Here is a 20,872-nt window from a genome sequence, read left to right on the forward strand (position 1 = left end):
CATTGTTTTAGAAACAACTGCTGATCAGTATTTAGAGCCTTTTGAAAAAATATCTTTAATGCAAACAGTATTTAGGAAATGTAAATATAAACGAGGACTCATGGAAAAATAATTAATAAGGGGTGAAATGTAAAATGTCTAAAAGCTAGAAAAAAAAGAATTTCTTTTCGTTTTTAATTTGCTTTCTTTTGTCCTATGAAAGTCAGGAGGGGCTTTCCAATAGCTTTCTCCTCTTCTGAAGCTCCTCCTTCTCACCACCAGATGTCAGACTTTCACTGCAAATTTCAATTCCTTCCTTGCATAGGAGACACCGTTATCTTTTTATTTGGGGATGTTCACTATTCCGAAATCATCTTTTTCAACTTCTGCACACGACTTCAAAACTTATCTTTGAATATGAATTTGCAGACGTTGATTATAGCTGTTTCAGGCATACTTTTGCAGTTTCTATGTAAGTATTCCTCTTTCAATTCACTCTTGTGAGTTTTCTATTTATTTTGTGATACCTACGCTTATATATGCACATCAATAATAGATCTCTTGGCTTTAAAGTTAAAGTGACATATATAAACGCCAAAGCGATAGGACTATACTTGAAACAAAATGTAGAAAAATGGAAAATTAAAATTTAAGAATATCAGAATATAGTTTATTGATAAGAAACCCAGTAGGAAAATACTACTTAAGTATTATATTTTTTTTCACATAAAATGCAACCATTACAAAGGTGTTATTTTCTCACAAATATATACAACATCTATACCAAAATTCTTGATTTTCTCATTAGAGAAATAAGCATAATTAACTTAGCTTACCTAAAAATTAAACACCAGAGTAATATACATAATTTGCATTTTGTATATTATGGCCCAAATATGTAATATGGCCCAAATATGTAATACTATGGCCCAAATGAGTAAAAGTTACTAAAATATAAATTTATCCTGTCACTGAGTTATAAAGTGTTGTGACATTGAAATAATTTGGTAAAAAACTTTATCCCATGTTTAAAAAAAATCTTATCTTTTATTTCTGTCTACGCTGCCAGAAATGCTTACATGGAAATATAGTATAAAAATATATAAAAATAATCAAAACATCAGCATTACAGTTTTTATATTTAGATTTTAAATTTAATATTTATTAATTTGATTAATATCTGATTCTATGTGATGAAGAACCAAAATAATTAAAGATTTTTTAAAGACTTCTAAGGCCTATCATAAGCATAAGCATTAAAGTATGTTAGCAGGTTAGTAAGGACACAAACATATGCCACTATAGTTTGTTTCTGACTTGCCATTTACAACGGTAAATTATAAAATTACAACTAGTGACAGCGAAATTAACAAAAGACAGTTATCTGAAAAGAAAAGAAAAGAAACGGAAGAGAAGCTGACTGTTGGAATGTGTGCACGAGGGAACTGTCTTATTTAAACGGAATCTCCCTACCCTGTTAAAATCTGTCTGCTTTTGACAGTGTATCAAAAATAATGAAGTTAATCTTTCCCTGTCTTCTGTTCTGGTACAACTTTACATTCTATTGTTCTTGCCAGTCAAAAATATCATGTTCCAAGAAGTGCAAAAACTGACAATGGGTAGTCCTGATTTCTTTTATGATAATCCCTGGATTGTTTGTGTGTGTGTGTGTGTGTGTGTGTGTGTGTGTTTTCTGTTTGTTTGTTTGTTTTTTAAGAGTTTGATAGAAATGAAAATGCAAAAGCTACTTGTTATTTTTCATTGTTAATATAACTATTTCTCAATCACAAACATATTGCCATTTCATGAAATACGCTTTTGGAATCTTTCCCTTTTTACCATAAACTAGACATATTTATCACTGATTTTTACCTTCAATTCTGCTACGAGGTCCTCCCTTTTTTTTTAAAGCCTTATTCAATCTGATCTCTTTTAATGAATATGCACATATTCCTTAGTAAGTGAATAAAACTTTGCTTTCACTTGATAGTAAGTACTTAATCCTCATTATTGAGACCATGCTGAAACCTTGAATACTTGTCAAAGATTCATTATATAATCCTGAGGCTGGTTTGGCATTCAGTGATTTACGCAGGGGCTCTGCTTACAATAATTGATTCATTCCATACTTAAAACCCACTGATCTCATTACAATTATGGGAAGGCATTTTAGCTGTTGCAATTTAGACTTACATCAAAGAAAAAAGACAGAGAGAGAGAGGCACCGTCTCCCCCCTTTGGATTTCTGCAACAAATGAAAAAATGAATTGAAAAGAATTAGGTCATATCATGTATCAAAATAAAACCCCGGCACTGACCTTTCTAGACTCAAAAAGGTTGCTCTAGAAATATAAAATAATGAAACATATTTCATTTGAGCAATATTTGCATAGTTGAGAATGAAAATATTATCAGCTTTATTATCTTCATGTACTTATTTTTCCATTAATAGTTTTACAGGACTGAGGGAACGGAAACACAGTTTTGAACTGTCAATTCTAACATGTAAGTCAGCGTCTATAGAGAAGCTCCTAGTTCTAAGAACCCCCAGATATGAAATGTAGCATTTTAAATGCACTTGCTGAGTATTGTGGACACTCTGGCTTCTCTTTAAAAGTATATTCCATATTTCTTTATTTCCTATACTACTCCATGAAAACAAATAAATATATTTTTAAAACCAATTCATCGTATTACATAGGCACCAGAATACTTTCCATCTTTTGGAGGCCTTGATAAAAATGCAGTAGGTCTTAACCCAGGGTGAGAGCTCTTTTACGTCCTAATAGTTTGAATATTGAAGAAGAAAGAGACTAATTGGTGAAGGAAGTCTTGTTTATTAAAGGCAAACTGAAGTAGCATTTTTATTTCATAAATCATTTAAAGGCTATTAAGGGGAAAAGTGGGAGTGCTGCCCATGTCTTCTCCTTTTGTTCATTTCATTGAACTTTCATTATTGTTACAAAGATAAAAAACAGTAATTATGGTGTGTTAGCATTGCAATTTTATCCACAGCAGAAAACATGTTTTATAAAGTGAAAGGGATATTTTTTACAAGAAGCATTCTCAAGCACTTACGAGGAGCTACATGAAATAAATATGACAAAAATCAGGCTGAGTGTACTTAAAGTTTATTGCTTCTGAAACATACTCTTTAAGCTCATATAATCACTCCTATGAATTACCACCACGAGCTGCGGGAGGGCATTTCTCTGGTGGGGAAAAAAGAAACTTTGAGTTTTCCTGTCAACTGTGAATATTCTTGATTTGGCTGATGGGAGTCTTGATCTCCCAATCCTAATATCTTCAAGTGCAGGGAAATCTAATTCATTAACTTTTCCAAACGCTTTAAAAGTTTCTTTTCATCAGGGACCATTTTGACCTTCTTTATCCATACCACTCTGGAGATCAGAATTACAAATGATAATAATTGATACCCATTAGTTAGTAGCTCAGAAGCCCACTCTCTATGACTTTACACTCTAAAGGCAAATTATCCTTGTACAAAACTATGCATATTTTAAATGAACGGTTATACACGTGGTACTGTGATGACAAGTATTCTGGGATCAGTGTAATATCATTTAAAAATGTTTGGATCTTAAAAATGTGAGACAAAACATTTTCTAAAATTCTGCTGATGGCAAAACGTATTGTTAAATACCCTCAGAGAATTTACTTGTCCCTCTTCTCTCGTTTGTGTTTAAGTCAAATATTAAAAACAAAGCCAAGTCCTAATGAATGACCAATTTTCAGTACAAAGGATAATTGTTTTTCTTCAAGTTACTTCAAAATTCTAGAGAACTAAGTCTTTTTAAAACCTGTACTTGCAAAAGCAAAAATGAATTGCATACATGCTTTTTTTTTCCCAAATAAACCCTTAATAATTAGTATGTAAGGATAAAATACATTCTAAATAATACAGTGGACAGTATCAGATGCGTTTATCAAGAATTTTTAGTGATTAACCAAAGCTATATTAAGTGATTATTTTATTTTCAATATTAAATAAAAAGATTTAATTTGTTATAAAATAATCATGTTATAAGTCAAATAATCTAATATATAGTATTAACAGAAACAAAAGGGGATTTTTGTGGTTCATATTTAGAATATATTGGAATTTTGGGAGGACCGTAAACAAATAATTTAAAGATTTTTAAAGATTAAGACAAATGAAGACTGCCTTTCAAGGTTACCTATGCTTTTGAGTCTTATTGAATTTTCTAGACTTCAAATTTACATTTATATTTTTTTGGTTTCACAAAGCTATATACTCTGTCTACCAAAGGGTAGGAATACATACATTAGAATTTTTCAAACCTTTGAAACAGAAATATTAATACCAATGATTACTGTTACTTTCCTTAGCTGACTGTAAGTGACTTTATCAAGAAGGAAGAAAATAATAAACCTCAACACTTTAAGTTTTTAAAATAAAAAACTTAGAATTATCTAGAAAATCAATTTTGAAGGGCAGTAAGAATAACTATAAAAGTGTATTATTTTAGAACTGAATCCCTAAGAGATGAGTATAATGCTGATAAATACTCTTAAAAATTATCTAATTTCCTATTAGCTATGTCTGTCCCTTTTGTCTCATATTTTCAAATTTTATGCACTCTAATAATGATATATTTTACTGAAATGATAAAACATACACCATTGTCCTTAAACAAATATATAATGTACTAGTCAAGCAAACATTTTACACTGCCCCAGTACTTAAAATGTCTCTGGAAAAGATAATAGAAAAATATTAAAAATAAATCTTGAAAGATTTGCATTACAATAAGCTTTACATTGACCAAACGATTTATTCATTACACATTTTTATTTTCAATATTCTGTTGAAATAGAAGACATCTCTATGTGGACTTTTGTTACTCTTGTAGAAAAGATTTCCCCCTTTTCAAGAATAACTAACATCCTGAAATCCCTCGCCCCTCACCTCTAGAATGACAACCATTAATAAACATTTATGTGGCAGTGACATCACTAAGCACCACCTACAGTAAATACGTACTTTACAGACTCTGGATGAGGTTCTCAATTTGCACCACATTTCCTCTTTCCACCTGGTTCTATTTCTCCCACTTCCCGGGGTTTATTCTAATCACACCTGCCCAGACCCATCCAAAGAACCACACTAGTTGTGACTACAAACGCTGGGTACAGAAACATTTTCTATGGCCAGTCTATAGGAATATTGATTTATTGTGGGTGCTTTTAATGTCACTCCACTGTGTTCCTCACATTTGCTCCTTACTGAAGGCACTTACCTAACTCCCCTCCTCTCTCAGTTATCTGTTGACTTCATCGCACTCCCTCCCACAAATCAAACACTAAGCCCCTGTAAGGATTGCTCCCAAATCCCATTCTGTAGAAGGATACACTAACTTTAATTTAAAAACTGAGTTTCTCGTGAGCTTGGCTTTGGGACCGGATGTCTGAAAAATCTCTTTGACTTGGGAACGGTTGTATTATGCTTTCTGTTCCACTCCCCATCATAATGCCAAGTAAGGTGGCAGTATTTCTGACTTCAAGTCCAAATAATGTTTTGTGTTCTAATGCCTATTTCCTGAACAGACTTTTAAAGAAAAATAATATGCAGATAGTAGCCCCTAAAGATGGTTTAAAAAATTTTTTTCTCATTTGCATAGCAAGATTTAATTTCCATCCCTTAAATATGACGAATTGCTGAGATTTTCTCCAGTTAATGCTTTTAACAGCTCCCAATAAACTTCATTAATCAGGCAAGCTCGAGGCCCAATGTGTAGCCTGGAAGCAGCTAATTTGCTTGATGAGACCCCGACTTTAGTGAATAAACAGGTGGATAATCTGAGGGCTTTATGGCCTTAATTACAGTCTAATCAGTTCAGCGGTTGGCGGGCAAAAAAGAAAGAAAAAGGAGGGGGGGGGGCTCGGTATAGCTCAAAGCCACTTTTCCTAAACTAGGAGATATGCACCCTTTCTTAAGACACCCCGATGACTGCCTTCAGCTTATTCTGCCCGTCTGTTTTCCTCTCTTCCCGTTCTCACGTTTTTCTCTTGCTACTCGGCCTTCCTCTTCCTTAACCTCTATTTCCCTCCCGCTTCTCTTTCGCTGTCTTGGCGTTTCCCCTGGAACCACCGGCCCGCTTCCCCCCGTCTCTGGCCGCGCACCTCCGCGGATACTGGCTGCTTCTTTTCCTCGGGCGGTGGGGTCACTTTGCTCCCCGTCTCGGCCGCGTCTCCCCCTTCCTCCCCGCCCTCCCCCTCCCCGCTCCCCGCCGAACATCCTCCCTGTCACCCGTGGGCCGCCTGACAAATCACTTCAAGGGCAGCCGAACTTTGAAGGACAAGACAAAGCTTCAGCATATGGTCCAATCCCCAGATGTTTGTCTTTCTTCCTCCTCCGCTCCCCCCTCCCCCTTCTCGGGGTTCGTTGGAAACCCTGCTCGTGGCAGCCTTCCCCGCGCGCCCCGCGCCGCTCCCCCACCTCCAAGTTCAGCGCCGAGTGAGAAGTAGCTTAATTTTCCTTTACGTCTTTTGTTTCCCCGGCCTCCCTTTCTAGCTGATTAGGGGGAGGCAGGCGAGGTTTCTTTGAACCTAATGATTTATGTTTAACTCTGCAATTAAAGTAAGGCTCCTGGTCAGTTAACACGACGTGGGGGTGCGGAGGAGGGACCCCGGGAGGCGGGCGGAGGTGGCCGGTGCGGTGCGGGGACAGGGTGCCGCGGTCAGCGCAGGGCCCCCAAGCGAGGCGCCGTCCCGGGACGACTTGGCCTCCCATGACCCCGTGGGGTGGGGGTGGGGTCCCCGCTCCGCCGAGAGCAGGGATCCCCCAGAAGAAGGAGAGGAGGGCGCGCAGCCGAGCGGCGGCTCCACGACCCCTGCCCCCCACTCCCCCGCCCCGGGGCGCTCCGGCACCTGCAGGCCCGGGCAGCCAGGAAGCCAGCCTCCCTCGGCCCGCAGACGAAGTCCGCTGTGAAGCCGGGGCGGGGGTGATGGAGAAGACTCCCCTCCCCCCCCCCCCCCCAATTTGGGCGGGTGCAAGCTGCCGCGCTGTGGGCGGCGGGGAGGGGTCGTGCCCGGAGCGCGGGGACCGTCCGGGCGCGACCCCGGCCCCCTGCCGGGGAAAGTGCGCGACGGGCTGGGGAGGAGCGAGCGCCGGGCCCGGCGAGGGCGAGGGCGGGCTGGATCCGCGGGGCTCGCGCCGCCGGCTCGGGGATCAGCCCGCATTCCTCCCCCAGTTCGGACCGGCCAGACCTCCCACCCCGATCCCGCGGTGTGGTTGGTGACCCGTCGCTGACGGAAAAGGCTTCGGGGCTGCAGGAGTGGCGCACATCTGGCCACAACAGCCCTGGGGCGAATTGTGTTTCACTGCGCCAAAGTGCCCCGCAGTTTACTTTATTGCACCCCCCACCCCCTACCCCGTTAGCAGTGACCGATCGGTTAGCACCCGGAGAAAGTCAGTTTCCGCCCCTCTTGCTTAATCAGCGGCCTCTATCTGTTAGCAGCCAAGCAACTTTCCTCGCCAAGGGTCAACAAAGGCTTGGGGAACCGGCGATAAAGATTCTCCGCGGTGGAAACAATGAGATAGACGCGACGTGTGTGTTTGCATAGACATTACCCAGGGAAATCCGATTGTCCCGGAACAAGCCACCCTCAAAACGCTGCAGTCCTTTTATTTCTCTGTAATTTTATTTGCCTACATTTAGGGAAGGTGGAAGGTAATGACACCGCATAGGAAAAATAAAAGAGCCCTCGGCAGTCTACTCTTTCCCCACAAAATGTTTTAGAAGTGTCAGCATGTGGCGATGTCCCGTGCCACGGAGAATGGCCCCTCAGACAAAAATGTAAATTCTAACAGGAGAAACTGAGTTTATACATCTAGATTTGCTGTTCTCATTGTTTGTTGTTCTGCCTCCTTCCCTTTGTTGGGGAGAGTTTTCAATTAGTGTGGTGGGTTTTTTGTTTGTGTTTTTAATTAAAAAAAAATTTTTTTTTTAATTTTTGGTTATTCCCTCCCTCCAACATTCTTTAACAGGTACCCTTATTATTTTAACAAAAGTATTCATTTGGTCATTTAAGAAACCCCAACTCGAATTATGTGAACAATGTATACAATAAAATATATTATCAATATTTCATTCTTGTATAATAGGAAATACGTATGGTTCTACATAGAAGGATCAATTCAAATATTAAATGTTGTAAAATAGGCACTTTCACAAAGATTTCCACCATATATATTTTTCAGTAAATGGCTGCATTAGCAGAACATTATTTGAGCTGTATATACTGTAATTTCAATTTCTTAACATTATCGCACTTAATCAAACCGTTCAAATAAGATTATGACATGAAATCAGAGTTTTCCAAAAAACTGCAGAAGAGCTTATAAGATGAAAAAATATCTATTTTTTTGTCTCCTATCCTAAATTAGGTTATATTATACAGTCTTTTTGGACAAGAGGTGAGCCTTGACCTTTTGTTCTTTTTCTCTTATGTGGTCATAAAGGAACAAACATCTGTGTTGCGACTGGGTGAGTAAGACATCTCCAAAAGAACGGCCATGGTCAGCATCCTCTACTTATCTAAACTAAATTACAGCTTAATAATATTGCATCCTGTGTTGCACCGATGCCTTCCCACACCTGAGCGGACAGGGCCATTCTGCCGCCTAATTTCTCTTTTGTGTTATGTCTTCATAATCAAAATGCATTATTATTTCTTTTTCAAAAATACAATGGGAATCCCTCCTTCCCCGCCCCCAAGTTCTGGAAATTCTCAAACCAGCCCTGGAGAAATACAAATGCACAAAGCGACAGGCGAAGCCGGCCCTGTGTTCAGCACTCAATCATTTCCTGTCACAGGTGCAACCACTATGCATTATCCTGCCATGATTGATAGAGTGGGTTTGTGCAGACTGGGGGAGCTGGGGAGGCTCAGATGGGGTCCTGTCATTTGGGCTCCATTTCATGCTACCTGTAGGGAAAAGGAAATTCTTCGCAGGGATTGGCTGTTTAGTGAGTTTTAAATTTTAGTTCTTCATATATACTAGAAAGGTCATATTTTCTACAACTTAAATATAGCTTTAAGCTTTATCTTAGCATAAGCTTTATGGTGGGGGAAAGCCACACCAAACCAAAACAGAACAGTGAATTGTAACAAAATAGACTTCACTTTATTTAAAGTTGACATGTTCTAGAAGTACAGCCACAACCTAATTTCCCATAATTGGGTTAAAGCATGTAAAGTTATTTTCCTCAAAGCTTAGTCTTTAAACACAAAACACCCCAAACATGTTTGATTTATACCCCCAATGGCTTAAGTATACAACAACCTAACATTGAGATTGATGTCTATGTAATAAGGTTTAAAAATGTTCTTATATCATGTGAATCGCTTTACTAGACAATGAATTATGTTATGATATGCCCTTCAATACTACACCAAACACAGAGACTATCACAGACAAAGCAGGAATTTTCGTCGTTAAGATTGTAACTATACTTCATTTTAACTGGGGACCAGATTTTTTAGTTTGCTTTTGCTATGATCAGTCAAGATCTTAACTAATTAATGTAAGATCAAAGTTGATAACCAAGTCACCAGTGTTATGTAAAACTGCAAAGTCTTCTAGGTCCTTCATTTCTTTTTGAAATGGCTAAAGGCAAAATGATTTGCATAAGGAGGGCTCAGATTTTAAAAGGTAAAACTTCTTTCACTGGGATTATTAAGTGGCTTTCAATGATGTCCACAGATGCTCATGCACTTACCACAGTGCTTTAATATTTTTCCTTGTGATTTTTATACACAGCCTGATAGATTGATGAAAATGATAGAACAGGAGTGGGGATTTAAAGCATTCCCTTTTTTTTTTTGACACCAGAATATTCTTTTAGATCAATACATCTGAATTCCGCAATTGTGTCAAACAATATTAAATTTCACCTAAGAAATTGCCAACTAAATTATGTTCTCAAACATCAATTTATGCTTAGTGTGTTTTTCTTAAACTGGCAAACTATATATATACTATATATATACATATATATATACATATATATATATATATATATATAGTCTGTATATATTAAACACTTTAGCAGATAAATTTCTTTCTAGAAAAGAGGCCTATACCTATAAAGAATTTTTGTTTTCATATTTCCCTTATTATAGCAACAATCTGGCATAATACAACAGTTTAAAAAATCTAAGTCATTTGGGGTAAATGTTTATATAACAGCATTTAGGAAGATATATTGATAAAAGGTCACTTCTATTACCATTTTCTCTCTTTTTTTTTGTAAAAATTGGAATGAAAGGGGTATAAAATGTTAAATGTTTTCTAGTAGTTTTCAATGACTAGAAAATTGATATTATTTCAATAAGCATAATGCCGAATAAATGTGTAGATTGCTGTATTTATGGATATAACGTATGTAATTACAAACAATGTCAACTCCTATCTTTTAAAAATTGTGCATTAATTTCATTTGGAACAATGTTGAAAAACAGTAACACCCTTTGCCCCCTGCCCCAAGGATTTTAAGTATTATTTGGAGGACCTTTAATATTGTACCTATGAGGATAGCCCATTTTTAAGATGCTAAAATATAAAGAAGCAATTTTAAAATGCACTTAGCTTTATTGTAGTTAACACCAGGCTATACTAGATTCATAGTTAATTCTGTCCATTTGTTTTATGTTAACCATCATACGAGACCAGTAGTTATAAAGTGTTCATGATGCAGAATGTGCCTTTAGCATGTCATTTATTATTTGAAAATGAAAAATGTCCTCTTTCTTATATTAGAATATCACTATGTTAACGTTCTTATTCCAGAAGAAATAACTTGTGTGTATACATAGAGAGAAACTTGCCATTTTCTTAAATATCAGTGAATTTCAGTTCTGTTTCAAAGTCCATTGATGACTTACAAATAAAATGAATACAGATTAAAAGATGGTTATAGTTAAATGAAACAAACTTTGTGAGAGAGTGAAGGAAGCTTTGATTGGCATTGGGTATAAATACGTGTCTGTCCTTTTCACACTGGGTTGTTGATAGTTGTGTTTAAGTATAGACATAGACCCCAAAATTAGGAAGCCAAAATGAGATACCACACAGTTGACAAGTTAACCTCTCTTTGCCTTTATAAATACAGCAAAACCTTGTTATGCGAGTGTTCCGCAAGATGAGCAAACATTTCTAATAAATTTTAATTTGATAAATGAGCGATGTCTTGCAAGATGAGTATCATGTACGTGATGCCGAGTGCCACATGATTACAACTGAACCAATGGTTCTTGAAATTCGCTTGGATAGACACGTGCTTTGGATTACAAGCATGTTTCTGGAATGAATTAGGGTTGCAAACCAAGGTTTTACAGCATATGATATGCTCCAAAGCAGACCTGAAGCTGCCACCGTCATCCAAGGATCCAGAAGCTGCAGTGGGGGGACATTTTCATCATCTTCACTGCCGATTGGGGCGACGCCACCTTGGAAGAAAGAGAAGTGGAGAGTTTTTTTCTGAATAATAGGAGGTATTGTTCAATGAATAAAAGTGTGTATACATTTCTGTCTTTCTCTCAACACACACACACACACGCACACACACACACACCCCACTGGCATTCTTCAAAGAATAATACCATCATGCCACATTGGTGGGAGTGAAGGAAGAAAAAAATACATTATATGAAAATCTCGAGCTTAAAAATTGATTTCAGTTAGCTTGAGTAATGTACCTCCATTTTTTTGTCTGTTTCAATTTTTGCTTCTTGAGGGAGAGAGAACGTGGTTATCAGGTTCAGTTTCCCAAAGCACCTTTTAGTTGCAACCTAGGATAATGCCTTTAAAAATAAACCTCAGAGTGAGCTGAGTAAGCTGGCTAAAGAGACCGTACCACAGCTGAGCTCTCTATTGGAAAGCCACAGTTCTTACTTTTCTACATCCCTTTTACTCCCAGTTGATCTTAAGGCAGCTACTTTTTGTTTAATATCATATGCTTCTGATTCTTCATGGCTTACAACGTGAGCTCTTTTTTTTCCCTATGAGGTATTATATACATAGCTTGCACATGTAAATTTATGAAGACTGGCATACTGATGTATTCGTACTAGTATAAATAATATTCATAGGAATATTTTTCAAGTGAAAGCAGTGTAATTAGTAATATCAGGAATTCAAAACAGACAGGGCTTAAGTGCCTGTCTGAGAAATGGGCAAATTCTAACATGGAACCAAGTCAGGTTACAGGTATCCCTTCAACTCAATGCATAAACTCAGAATATGTGTCTTATTATTTTCTGTTCAGCTAAAGAGCAATTTAGGAAAATTACTAGATCTACAATTCTAGATTGTAAAGAGAAATTGAAGAAAACCAAAAGCATGGAGGTAAAAATGTGATTTTTTTCAATTGTCTCCCAGCAACTTACTTGCCTTAGATGGCCAAAAAATGGAAAACAGGTAAACTTGCAACTATCCTGAGGGAGTTCTGGCAGAGCACCACATAGGGAGGTGCTGCACAAAGTGTGGGGCCACAGTATCACGTCTCATCAGCTAGAGCCCCAAACCAGATCCTTCAACAGTGGGGCCCAGGTAGCTCTATTTTAACAAGCACACAGGTAAATCTTAGGTGCCGTAATGTTTAAGAACCCTAACTTGAAGTGTAGCAAGCTGTTTTAGTCTTTCTCAGTAATGTATTTTTTTTCAAAATAGTTTACACTTTAAATATGTTTAGATGAGAAGTTATTTCTCACATAAGAAGTGAGACTGATTAGAAAGTCTTAGAGATTTGGAACCTGTGTCCAAAGCTCATAGACTGTCCACATAATGTGCTTAATTTGACGTCTTGAAGGTTGGGATGATGGGCAAACTTTCTTGTATTCATAATGTACAAACTTTCCTATATTAGTTTTACTAGCACAAAGCACAAGCGTGTTAAGCAGTTACATGTAAATGCAGTAGTTGTTTGGGTGTTTTGTTTTTAGTGGCTACACGTGTAGCCCTAAAGGCTCTGACTTGCCAGCCACAATTTTCGAAGGTCTGTTACCAGCCCGTTTCTTTTGTGTAGATCACTTTCCACCCAGGATCCCAAAGGAGGGAGAGAGCAGGAGAAACAGAGAAATAAAATCCTCTAAGCAGTGATGTTGTTTGGCAAAAATATCAAGTGGCATTTGGGGGAAACAGCTCTTGAGTCAAGGCTGAGATGCCCATAAAAGAACAGCTAGTGTAACTTAGATTGGGTCAAGAGACGTACGTTGAATAGTTTAGTAAAAATCTGCTTAGCGAACTCTTAATCACTTCCTCTGCCTATAAGTCTCCTTCTTGATACAGATGATAACGACTTCTTTCCTGCAGGCCAATGGAGTTCCCCTAAGCTGTAAAACACGTGGTACCACCACCTGCCCGAAGAGATGATGAGTTTGTCATTCAGGAACTAAACCACGAGTGCGTGTTGAGGGTATACTCAATCCCAGCACGGTGCAAAGTATCAGGAAGAAACACAGAAGACTCAAAGCAGTCCACGTACCCTGCAAAAGCTCTCAACTTTGCAGTCAGAGAAAGACAAATGTCCTAAGATTTCACTCATGTGTGGAATCTAAGAAATAAAACAGATGAATACAGAGGAAGGGAAGGAAAAATAAGGAAGAAATAAATAAATAAATAAGCAAAATAAGATAAAAACAGAGAGGGAGGCAAACCATAAGAGACTCGTAAATGCGGAGAACAAACAGAATTGCTGGAGGGGAGGTGGGTGGGGAAATGGGTTACATGGGTGATGGACATTCAGGAGGGCACTTGTTGAGATGAGCACTGGGTGTTATATGGAAGTGATGAATCACTGGGTTCTACTCCTGAAGCCAGTTAACTAACTTGACTTGAAATAAGTAAATTAAAAATATATATATATGTATATTGTAAACTGAAAAAAAAAAAAGCTTTTGACTTGTTGAAGAGAGGATGGTTGCTTATTCAAAAATAGGAAAGCCAAAGCCCACAGCACTGTATTTATCATAAATGCAAATTGAGTTCAAAGAAGAAGACGGTGTTTAGTTGCAAGTAACAGAATCCTTGAGCAACTGGCTGAAACCCGAAGAGAGTTCTCTCCTGAGTACTCTTAGGACTGGCAACGATAAGACCGGAGTATCTCAGTGAGTCATCAGATATCTTGCGTCTTTCTTTTCCTTTTCCTTACCTTCAGCAATGTCCGCTTCATCCTAAGCCTCGCTTATTCACAGTCCAAGATGTTTTCCAGAAGCCCCTATCCCTACATGTCTATTTGTGCACAGGAAGAGTAGTACGTCTTTGTCCCAGCATTTTAGCAAAACCTTAATAAATTTTGTATTCCTGTCCCTGAACCAAATATGCCACCAAGACAATTCAGTGCACTGATTGGTTTAGCCCAAGTCTCGGGTCCCAGTTTAGAGCTGAGGCTGGGGCGAACAAGCCTTGCCAAATGGAATGTGGGGCGTGAGAGGGAGGGAGTGAAGGATGAGGAGGCAGACAACAAACCTCTAATATAAGGGGTGAATAAAGGCCGGAGGAATCGAGGAATACTTCTTGTAAGAGGTGGCGCAGGTTGGCTCTAGAAGGACTGGCAAATGGAGGGAAAGGGGAGACTACTCCAAGCAGGGGACGGGGAAGATCAAGGGGTGAACAATGAGAACACAAGCCTTCCTGGCTAAACCAAAGCGTTGATGTTGGAGAGTGCAGGAATTGTTTGGTGTCTGGGGTTACCTTGTGAGGGAGAGACCAGCTTAGAGTTACTGTGATAAGCAATAGGGAATTATAGATTGGCTGAGTGACTGCGTAAAAGTATTCATTTGTCCTATTTTGTTCTTTCTGAAATGAATTTCACGTGTCTGTTTTTGAGCGATTGTGTGTGAGAGGGTGGATATAGGAAGATGAAAAGCACAGCTCCCAGCGTTTAATCTAGGCCCACGTGGCCCCATTCCTAAGGAAGGACCTCAGCATAATTTTGCCCCAGTAATGCATTTATTAAAAATAGAAAAATAACGATAAAATACGATTTCATCGTGTTCTCCTATTTTCTGAATCTTTAGGTCTTTGGGAAACCTACACTCCGATTTAAAGGCCTCGCTTGGTCTTCTGTTTGGCCACGGGAAAATAAACCCTAATGAGCTGCGGGTGCGAGGAAGCAAATGAGAAGCCAAAGGTGTGTGGGGGGACTCAGGTTATTTGGGGGGGGGGGGAAATAAGCCCAGAGTGGAAAGAAATGCCCTACAAAGGAAGGTGCAGGGCCAAGAGAGCGCTCCGTGTTCTCTGGTGGAGCCCTTGGGTCTCCCAGTGGGCGGGGCAGCCTGGCCGCCCCATTCAGCAGGGACAAGTGTCAGGCGGTGCGGTGGCAGTGACGGGCCGGTGAGTGATTGCGCCATCAGCTTCCTGCCGCGATCCATCATGCGGCCCCAGCCGGTGAAGAATCACAGCCTCAGCAAGGTGCTGAGCCCAGCAACATATCATTAAACAAGGTTACCACCGGCAGATTTGTTCCCATGATCAATCTGGTCAATAAACGTTCCACCTCACTGTACAATTTCTCCCCCACCCCGCCACCCCCACCTTAAAACATAAACAAGTATTATGAAAGCACTTGCAGAACAATGTATAGCTTTCTGAAGTCTTCATTTCTCCTGTGGCATTCCGCAAGCTTCTTTAAAAACCCTTATAAATCATGAAAAATAACCTTTACTACAGGATATATCCTCAGGCAAGTGCTCTACCTTAATTCCATATTTTATTACCTGATACTGACTGATTTTTTTTTTCTCCAATTGATTACTGAATAGCATTGGGACAATTTCTTTTTTTATTTCCCCTCAAGTCTGCATAGCTCACTAGTTTCTTCCCTTAGGAGGTCCCAAATGAGATAGAAGTAAAACACTTACTGCTTTTAGTGTTCGGCTTTAATTCTCCTGTTTTGTATTTAACTCTTCGCACACCTAGGCCGACAAGTCAGTCAGTGGTGCTGGAGACTCGCCTCTCAGAAAACATCTTAACTTTATAGTTACGGCGTAATGGACACTGGTAAACGTTATAACCCTTTGAATTTAGAAAATTGAACAAGAATCTCACGGGGAAAACCTATTCGGTTTTCTCAGCTGGTGAGTTTGAAACTGAAGATTCTAGTACCGATGGGAACTTGTAAAGCATGAAAAAAAGATCCACAAATATGAGTGCTTATTCCAAAAAAGGAACGGTATTTTCCAAATACGATCCATCCTTCCTGACTTAAGTCCCTGGGATTCTTTCAGGAACTATGGTTGTTAAGTTTATATCCATCGAGTAAAAGAATGTATATGTGTTAATATGATTAAAAGTAGACACATTGGTGGTTATGAAAACTAGGAGAGTTTAATTGCATAACCCAACTGATGAACTGATTGTGGAGAAAATTACAAATCGGAACTCAAACTCCACCCATCTTCCAAAATTTTCATTGCTGTGAAAATGAAGTTTGTTCTCATCCCACCTTTAGGCAAGGCACCCTCGTGACTGTGCGGGAAGAGAGGACAGATTTCCTTTTTAAATCCTTCCCCAAAAGAAGGTTTCTTAAAGGTCCCTCTTGAGTAATTACATTAAATAGAATAATCCATACAGAAACTCCCATTAGTTGCCTATTTTTCTTTATTCTTTTATTCAAATCCATTTCCTTTCTTCTTTTCTTCCTTTTCTTCTTAGTGGAGATGAATTGTAGCTGGACATTTATCTTTATGTAGAACACTATTTAAATTAAACAGGTTCATCTTTAGTTAAGCATTCGTGGACAGAAGTTAATTCCCCTAGATGCTCGTGGTCCAAAACATACCACTGGCTGGATAAATCTGAGAATTCTTGCCAACTAAAAATTTAGACATCCAGAGAAAGTTGAGCTCATTGATTAGATTTCACAAATGTATTGTTCTTCTCCTTTTAAATGTATGATATATTTCCTGAATACTAATGGAATTTACTCCTGACATTATTGTTTAAAAATGTTTATTCTTGGGGCGCCTGGGTGGCTCAGTCGGTTGAGTGTCCAACTTCGACTCAGGTCATGATCTCTCAGTCCGTGAGTTCGAGCCCTGCATCAGGCTCTGTGCTGACAGCTCAGAGCCTGGAGCCTGCTTCAGATTCCGTATCTCCCTCTCTCTGCCCCTTCCCCGCTCATGCTCTGTCTCTCTCTGTCTGTCAAAAATGAACAAACGTAAAATGAAATAAAATAAAATAAAGTAAAATAAAAATGTTTATTTTGGGGACACCTGGGTGGCTCCGTCGGTCGAGCAACTGGCTTTGGATCAGGTCATGATCTCACGGTTCCTGAGTTGGAGCCCCGCATCGGGCTCACTGCTGTCAGCGCAGAGCCCACATTGGACCCTCTCTCTCCTTCTCTCTCTGGCTCTCCCCTGCTCACACACGCACACGCGTGTGTTCTCTCTCAAAAATAAATAGCCATTTAAAAATGTTTATTCTTTAGTCTATTTGTGCATATTCTTGGAGTGGTCCTTGCCAGTGAAGTCAGTTTTAAGAAGAAATTTTAATATCTATTGATTACCACTAAGAAACTGATTGCCTACTGGGGTAGATTAAAAGCATGCATTGTTCATTCAGAAGGTGTGGGTTAGTCTATTCTATTCTGTTTAATATGAGTTCCAAATTCTCCTCAGGAACATCACTTCATATATCAAGGCTGATGACATGATAAAAGTGTTATAGATTGGTAGCTCTTAATTCATTGATAGGAGAAAAATAGGAGAGATTTGTAGTAGGCCCAGGTCATATCTGCAATTCAAGAAATATTTATTGAATGCCCATTGTGTATAAGGCACTGCGTTTTAGTTTTTTCTTACAATAATTCCGTGGTTACAGATTACATTGCTATGTTCAGAAGATACTAAATCTGCGTCATGCAGTAGAGACTTAATTTGGTTAAAACCTAGGTGACTTATAGTCTAGACACAATATTCATGGCAGCTTGGTAATGGGCTGAGGTGGCTCTCATAGCACAATAATGCAAAAAATTGAAGGAAGCTATTGCTTCCATAATACACTATAATTTGACTTAGGCTCTGTATAGATACAGTCATCAATAACTCAGTAAAAACAATTTCACATCTAAGCATCAGCTCTAACGACAAAAATGCCTACACTCTTGAAAGGAAGGTGATGGAAATACAAAGCATTCTTTCCATTATCCATTACCTTACTTTTGCTATCGATTGAACTAATGACTTAAACTCAAATTGAGAAGGGCATAAATGAAAAAATATATATATATAAATGAAAATATATTATAGGTGGCTTTAAAGATTATTCTCATGGCATTTTTTATATTGTTCGTAAAATTATTTTCCAGCACTAGTACACATTCAAATACTGTTAAATAACAGCATTTGATTGTTGATTTAATAACATTTTTCTTTTAATCACACTGGCCAGAGACATTCGTTCCCTTTGAAGGATATCGTAAACTTCCCTGTGTGTGCACGTGTATGTGCATGTGTGTGTGTGTCTTTTTTGTTTTTTGGGTTTTTATTGTAAGCTTCAGTTGTGTGCCTCTCAGAAATTAGACAATCTTCAAAAACCCTTCAACCCCATCCTACATAAATTTAATTCTCAGTGGACCTATTGTAGGAGAGTCAATCAAGTATTTTAGAGATTCTATCATGACATTTACCACTCATTGCACATTTAATTCTTTCAAAAATTTTTTAATGTTTTTATTTATTTTTAAGAGACAGAGGGAGACAGAGCACAAGTGGGGGAGAGGCAGAGAGAGAGGGAGACACAGAATCTGAAGCAGACTCCAGGCTCTGAGCTGTCAGCACAGAGCCCGACGTGGGGCTCGAACTCACAAACCACGAGATCATGACCTGAGCCTAAGTAGGAAGCTTAACTGACTGAGCCACCCAGGTGCCCCTACATTTAATTCTTAATTCAGAAGCTTTTCCTAGGAATTCTACTCATCTCAAATCAGATGTGTTAGTGGGAATGCATTGAAAACCCTGAGAGTCACTTAAGGACACTGACCACTTTATTCTGCTTCCATTTTATTTTTGTCTGGGTCATTCATTTCTTTCAGACACGGTGAGGTCAATACAACATATCAAGTGAGACTTGAACCTTTGCCTTAACAAAGCTCCACCCCCTTTCTCATGTCTAGTACATAACCTCAGGTCATGGTGCGATCACCATGAGATTCAGTGCCAACTGTTATGGATTTTAGACCATTCTATTCTGGCTATTTTGAACTCCAACTTTTCAGTAATAAAATTTTACATATGTCCTTGGGCACAATAAAACAAGCACTCTTTCTTCTGAGAGAGAGAGATGGATTCAACTAAGCAAGAATGAAGCTCTGGGGTGGGGACTAGGAAGGGTAGGGAAGGCAAGGTTTTTGTTCTGGTTTGTTTGATTTTGAGTTTCCTTCACCTCTAGAAAAGAGCTTACTGAGACATTGTAGGTGGTTAACTCAGCATTATAAAGAACAGGATTTTCTAAGATTTGGGGTTGATGCTAATAAAGAGGTGAGCCTACTTGTTGCTGAAGGACTTTGTCTTGGGCTTTCCACTTTGGTTCTTTAACTTCTGGCCACCATAGCTTGGATGCCCCCTCCTAGCTTCTGTCTAGTGAAGCAAAATTGGATGTAGCCAGCATAAAGAAGCCGAGGCTACTCTGAGAATACCTATTGGAGGCTTCCTGATCCACATTGCAGGGGTAGAGTCCCTCAAATGGTAACAATCTCATATATGTTAAGATTTTAGGGTCGGATAGGGTACCTCTCCCTCTACAACATCAGGCAGCTGTGTGAAGTTTTTGTTATCATTTCTGGATAGAGCTGTGTGCACCATGACAAAACAAGACTAATTGAGAGTTTCTCTGTGTCCAATCAGCCATGATGCATTAAGAAGGCTAAACATGAACAGCAGGAACCTGTAAGTTCAGGCTCTTGCAATTCATCTCACTAGAGTAGACAAGTCACAGGAAATCACATCTACTAAAACACCAAATAAATACACTTGGTTTTGCCATGTTCTTGATGTTTTGCTTTCTTGCTTGCTTCATCCAACAAACACGATGGGGCCGTCTGCAGGCTCTGTGATGCCTGCAGATTTAAAAACACAGCTCCAGAAGCTTAAAGTCTAAAGCCGTAACTTGAGGAGTAACGAGACCATGGCGGGATTATGTGATGGGGGCAGTCTCATGGACACACACAGGGTGCTCTGAGAGGAGGAGTCAGGCAACTGTACTTTTACCACCATTATCAGGAAGGACTTTGTGAAGGAATTAATACTTTAAAGGAGGAGACTGCTATCCAGAGAAGGAGGCAAAAAGAGCAGCATGAAAAGAGGCATAGATGTGGAAAAAGCCAGTCTACAACCCCATAGGAGTGCAATAAGGCAGGTATAGATTGCCTGCAAAGTACAGATAAGAGACAAGTCTGTATCAATGGGCAGGACCAACCTCCTGAAGAAATGTGCTGAGAAATCTAGACATAATGCTGAAAGAGAGAAAAGTAATTCATCAGCAGCTTTGGGAAGGATTCCTCTTCTTCTGTGGAAGACCTCAACTTGGAGTACTAACAAATTTTTTAAAAAATGTATTTCTCATAAAATCTTAATTGTAAAAGCAATTAACTCTACTGTCAGTGTAAGGCATACAGATCCCTGCTTTAATAGAGGTTTATAATCGTTGTGCCCATTAAAGAAGGCATCAACCCATTATGTCTGAAAGTCATCAACAGAAATAAAAGCAAAATCATTATAGAAACAGGCAATTACCTAAAGAAGCAAGAAGGTGAGTATCATGTGAAATGAAAATGGGACCACACATCTAGTGAAATTATACTAAAAGTGGAAATTGCATAAGTCTGCACATATGTCTTCTTCCTTC

At 38.9% G+C, this 20,872-nt stretch overlaps 1 long non-coding RNA gene across 1 annotated transcript; it reads left to right on the forward strand.

Annotated features, from left to right (window-relative positions):
* Nucleotides 1-353: 353 nt before the first annotated feature.
* Nucleotides 354-13,626, forward strand: LOC123586513. The gene is made up of 3 exons (XR_006706847.1): nucleotides 354-451; nucleotides 11,387-11,520; nucleotides 13,340-13,626. It is a non-coding gene; the product is annotated as an uncharacterized LOC123586513 (long non-coding RNA).
* The last annotated feature ends 7,246 nt before the right edge of the window (nucleotides 13,627-20,872 follow it).

The sequence above is a fragment of the Leopardus geoffroyi genome, chromosome C3 (genome assembly GCF_018350155.1).
Source record: "Leopardus geoffroyi isolate Oge1 chromosome C3, O.geoffroyi_Oge1_pat1.0, whole genome shotgun sequence".
In the NCBI taxonomy this organism is placed as follows: Eukaryota; Metazoa; Chordata; class Mammalia; order Carnivora; family Felidae; genus Leopardus; species Leopardus geoffroyi.